Source organism: Microtus ochrogaster (assembly GCF_000317375.1).
Source record: "Microtus ochrogaster isolate Prairie Vole_2 chromosome 14 unlocalized genomic scaffold, MicOch1.0 chr14_random_2, whole genome shotgun sequence".
Classification (NCBI taxonomy): Eukaryota; Metazoa; Chordata; class Mammalia; order Rodentia; family Cricetidae; genus Microtus; species Microtus ochrogaster.
This window is the reverse complement of record NW_004949097.1, coordinates 9,066,788-9,072,384: the sequence shown is the minus strand read 5'-3', so window position 1 is coordinate 9,072,384 and position 5,597 is coordinate 9,066,788. Positions and strand designations below refer to the sequence as shown.

At 45.8% G+C, this 5,597-nt stretch overlaps 1 protein-coding gene across 1 annotated transcript in view; it reads left to right on the top strand.

The window, feature by feature from the left end:
• Positions 1 to 3,811: 3,811 nt before the first annotated feature.
• Positions 3,812 to 5,597, top strand: part of Abcc9 (ATP binding cassette subfamily C member 9) — a 122,649-nt gene continuing 120,863 nt past the window's right edge. Inside the window, exons 1-2 of the mRNA XM_005364574.3 lie at positions 3,812 to 3,988; positions 4,249 to 4,344. The gene's annotated coding sequence lies outside the window, so the exon portion shown is untranslated. The remainder of the gene's footprint in view (positions 3,989 to 4,248; positions 4,345 to 5,597) is intronic.

The window sequence follows — 5,597 nt, the reverse complement described above, 5'->3', positions numbered from 1 at the left end:
GAGAGGGACTTGATCGGGGGAGGGGGAGGGAAATGGGAGGTGGTGGCGGGGAGGAGGCAGAAACCCTCAATAAATAAATAAATTTAAAAAAAATTTCTAAAAAAAAAAAGAAAATCATAAAGAGGAAAAGCATAAGAATAAAACAGTGACCTTCGTAGGGTAGGCCTCCACGAGAAATGTGCAGTCATAGCAAGGGGAAGAGTGAAAAGGGATTGACGTGGATGGATGGGAAGATGGCTGGAAGCCATCAGGCCTCGGTACCTTACTTCTTAGCTTTAATGGACGCCAAGAAGCCAACAAAAGGAGAGTAAAACAAATAACAAAGTGGAAACAGGTATAAAAAGCTTTAGAATTCACACACATCCATGGCCCCAATAGTAGAACTGGTCTGATTATAGTTCTAGGCTAAGAAACAGAGAGTGGATCAATTGAACAGCGTAAGTAGCTTAGAAACACATTTGACTATGGTGCTGTATGGCGCTGTCACACGCACAAGGTAAGGCCAGTTTCACAGATGGGGACAGAAGAGCAGCAGTGGTACAATGTATAAAATACACCAACTCTCATCCCACAGCATAAGGCAAAATGAATCCCAGAATAAAAAGCAAAGCCTTTGTAATAACTATCAAAGGCGGCCAGTGTTCATCGTGATGGGGAAAGGGACAATATATCCAAGCCAGCATTCCTTACCAGAAGTGTGCAGGGGACTGGCCAAGGGCCTTGGCTCAGGAAGCACAGTGCTTGCCTGGCATGCGCCAGGCCCTGCGTGCAAACCCCTGTACGGCTTGGCGAAGTGTGATGGCACAGCTGCTATGCGCAGGAGGTCACGGTCAAAGGTCAGGACTTCAAACGTCATCCTTAGGTACATAGGGGGTTCCAAGTCAGCCTATACTAGAGAAAGATAGCATATTTCTAAATATACTAAAATGTAGAAAAATGTAAGTTTTTTTTTTTTTTAAATTGAAAGTATTGGGTGCTTGTTTTGTTGTAGAACATAGTTGCCAGTTTGGCACTGGTTCCCAGAGGCTCACACTTTTGATTCTTCAATTACTATTCAGAGAGTGCTTTTTTTTTTTTTTCTAAACAGGATCTCACTATATAGCTTTGGCTAGCCTGGAACTTGCCATGTAGACCAGGCTAGCTTTTAAGTTAATGATCTTCCTGTCTCTGCCTCCTCAGTGCTGCGAATGAAGGCATGTATCACCATACCTGGCCCCAGAGGGTGTATCTTAAAAAATTGCCTACTAGAATTAATTAAAATTATGTTTAGGAACAGATAGTATGGAAAGTCCAGAAGTTCAAGCTCAATATCAGGACATGTGTTTAAGCCACAGAATGGAATATTATGCAACAAGTTAATTTATTTCTATGGCCTGTTTTAAGTGTCACGGGACAGAAAATAATGGCTGCAAAAGAGACAGATTATGTGTTATTATTGCAATAATAAAAACATGCATAGTAAAAACAGCATGAGGACAACATAGTCATGAATGTTTCTGCAGGGGAGGGAGTCTGATTAGTAATGTGAAGGCCATTTACATTTGCCTGAAGTCTGTGACACATGAACCGTGGTTTGTTTCACTGAAGTCAAGGGGACCTGGTAGAATTGTCCAGTCAAGGGCATAGGGAGTGGGAATGATAACCAGAATCCTAGCTAGTATCCCTTGGCCCTTGTTGGCTTTCACTCTCCCCATCTGTCTGTCTATTGGCTGTCCATCCACCCTCCATATATCATCTATCATGCCATATCTATATCTATCCATCATTTTCAACTATCTATATGCTCTATAATCTATCTTTATCCATCCATTCTATATCTATCTATCTATCTATCTATCTATCTATCTATCTATCTATCTATCTATCTATCTATCATCTCTCTGTCTGTCTATTATCTGTCCATCTATCTATGTATCTATCTCTGTCTATCTATCAATCATCCATCCATGTGTACTTTTGGTGTTATTCTATATCCCAGGCTTGTTTGAGCACTTCCTCCCTCAGCCACCCATGTGCTTTGTTTATATATATATAAAAAATATATATATATATACACATATACAGAGAGCTGTGCATCCCTACATGGGTTCTGGGAACCAACCACAAGAGCACTCTTAACCACTGAGATGTGAAACCAGTCTCAATAATAGTAGTATTTTTTAAAAAACTCCTCAGCTCAACTTCCTTTTGTATATTCCTATTCTAACTGTGTACTTGGCATTCTCTACCAGTTCCCAATTCTCTCCCAACTTGGTGTGTCCACACTTTGAACATAGTTCTGAGATTCCCAGGTCTCAGACCACACTCTTTTCCTCCGGCCCCAAAGGCTCACTATAGTGTCCAACTGAATGTCATTCTGAGGCTGGAAGATCAGTTCTGGGACCCTCCCAGGTGCCACTCTCTCGGGCCTTGTTGGACCCTGGCAGTGGCACACACTGGTCCCGGAAAACTGGCCAAGGTCGCGTGGATCTTCCCAGAAAGCAGCTTCGTTCTCACATCCCCTGGGGCTGACTGTGCTGGGGTCAGCTTCTGCACCAACTCCTGGAGGTCAGGAAGCCATGGGGTTCTGAGTTCAGCTCAGCAACCAGGGCCCCTAGGGAACTGTATGAGGAACCTCACAGGCACCAACCCGCCAGGCTGACTGTCCTTTATCTGATCAGGACAGTTGCTGAAAACGCTGATTACTGAAAAGGACTCAAAACCTGCCCTTGGGAATCCCAAGGGTTTTTATTCAGGAGTTAGTGGGGTCAAAATTATCCAGTATGATTGTGGTTCACATCTGCAATCCCAACAATCCAGACACTGAGTCAGGAGGATTACTGCAAGTCTGAGTCTAAACCAGGGTTTGAAACCTTCATCCCCAGCCCCGAAACAAGTAAAACTCAAAAATTTAAAAATTCACCCCTTACTTCCAGAGGGAAAGCTAATTATGGAACAATACACGTACATATGTATATCAAATACACGTACATATGTATATCAAATGCCCGCGCGCACGTGTGTGTGTGTGTGTGTGTGTGTGTGTGTGTGTAGCTGACCTCTAACCCTCTGTGTAGTTCTCTGGGCTTTGAACTCCCTGCATCTTCTCCCAAATGCCGACATTTCAGAAGAGCACCACCACAGCCTGCCTTCAGTTGATCTTGTTTTAGGTAGGCTGTGTTGTTTCAAGAGTTAATTCCATCTGTAGTTAGTGAAAGCACAGAAACAAGAAAGTACTGTTGATGCCGAACCTCAGAATCAAAATCACTCATCAAGGGCCACTAATAAGTCTAGAAAGCAGACAAGTTCTCCGGTCTCTGGAAGCTTCTGCCCTGTGCCTGCCCATCTAAATAAGACATGCGCGCTTACTTAGCCTGGTGGCGGGTTCTTCTGTTTAGAATGAACCCTTCAGTTCCCAGTTCCTGCTGGAAGGGATGACAACTCCAAATCTGTTTCTTGGTGGTCAAAGCAAAGGCTGACTGCAGAGCTGGTACCTTCCGTGTTTTCAAATCTGACAACCCTAGTTTTTATGGTTCAAGCGTCGGTTTTTGCAGGTTCCACTATCTAGTGGAGTTTGGGAGCCGTGGCGGCTTATGGCATTGGTTTGGCACATCTCCCCTGAGCTCGCCCCTAGCAAAGCAGCTGAGCAGCAGAAAGTGGCTCTGGGGAAGGGTGGTGGAGGATCCCAAGTGGACGTGGCTCCTACTGGGGAGGGTCCGGGTGGAGAGGGTCCCGGGTCGGGAGGGTCTCGGGCCTCAGGCGATGTGCCCCTTGCTTCTGCGGTTTCCTGCCTGGGCGCGGCGGCCAGGCCCGCAGCGCAGCGCAGCTCAGCAGCGCAGCGGAGGAGAAACGCGATAGGAGGCAGCAGCTGGCCTCCCACCCACCCTAAAAATAATCCACCCGCCGGCTGTCCGACCGACCGGGGAGGAAAACTTGCTGTCCCATGGAGCGCGCGAGCTCCTCGGCTTGCTACAGAGCGATCACCGACCGCTTTGAAGAGTCACCGGCTGTAAGCTGTTGATTTTGATCTACTATTTCCTCAGTTTAGGAGCTCGCTATTTCTAGAATTCAGGGGATAGGGCCCTGGCTGGAAGGAGGAGAAGGTGGGGATCAAGTTTCAAGTCTGATTTACACAACCCTGCAGGCTGGAGCCCAAACCTACAGGAAACAGGGAAAGGTGTCACTGATTAATGTATGGACTTCTTAGCTATTCCCATTATTCCCGAAGCAGCTTTCGATCCACTGAATTTGTTCCTTTTCGCTTTTTAGGAGTTCGGTGCACTGGTTTGAAATATACTTCTTCAGGCGTTTGGAAGGTAGCTCGAGTGGCCGGTAGGGGGACTGAGTACAGGAGCCAAACTCAAGGTATTTATTATTTATTTATTTATTTTCTGCTTGTTTGCTCCTTGTTGATTACAGTGTCTAAGAAATCTTATCTGTGGAAGGAGTCCATCACTGGCTTTCCTGTGTCACAGAAAGTCACAGTCTCTGAAGGACTGTGGATGGACTAAGATCAAATATTCCATCAAGCCAGTGGTTATTTTTGTTAGGAAATTTCCTACTTGGATCTGTAGAGAATCAGCCAGACAGCTAGCTAAACTCACTTTGTGAGATCTCTACCGAGAAACTTCGAAGAAGTGATTGCAGCGTTTGTCTTTGTAAATGACGGGCATCCTGAGTGTCATGGGTAGCAGGGATGCCTTAGGTGCCTTCAAAGGGCGGTGCTAAGTGCCGAGTAATCAGGTGAATTGTTTCATGTGTTCCGATGAAAGCCAGCCTGTGCATGTTTGTCTTAGGTGATTCCGGAGCCTGAGATTGGCTGGAACTGTCAATGGGTCACAACTGACATTTTCAACTAGGTGGCTGCTTCTCACTCACCGACGTTGGAAGGAGGAGGCTGGCAGAAGTAGCTGGCGTCCCTGATGCATGGTGCTGTTTTGGCATGTTTTAGGAGCTGCATCAGTTAGCCTTTGTTCTCCTTTGGGAGGGTCAATCGAGTTGATAGATGAGCTATTAGACTTATGAACTAATACCGCATTTTATAGATCCCAGGTGCGGTGGCCTAAGCAAGCTTTTGAGTTGCTACTCTCTCTAGGAAACAAGAAGTTAGGCCATGAAGAAATCCTCTCCCCTCTGTTTTCTGCTCTGCAAGCCATCCCATAGTCAAAGTTTCACTTTTGATCTTTGTTTTAAAGTTTGCTCCTTCCAGTTCCCCAACCCTGATGACTGTTATAAACACTTGACGGTCTTTCAGAGGGATTTTGTGTGGGGGAAGAAAGATGTTCTGTTTCTCCTTTTGATCCTCTGCCTGGTTGCTGGGACTTCTGTGCAGAACTGAGCTTAACCAGATTCAGGGTGGAAGACACTAGTCGCGGATGACAGTTTCGCCCTCAAGAGGAAAGCCCTTAGTGGAAAGCCTTCCTCAAATGCTCACAACAGCCCGAGCTCTGGAACCCCAGACACTGTTTGGAAACTTAAGGATTTATGAGAAGGTTTGGGTGTAGTTTGGTTTGTAGACTGAATGCCTAGAACCTTGAGGGTCTGGATTTGAATTCTAGAACACACACAGGTGTCTGATCTCTCTCTCTCTCTCTCTCTCTCTCTCTCTCTCTCTCTCT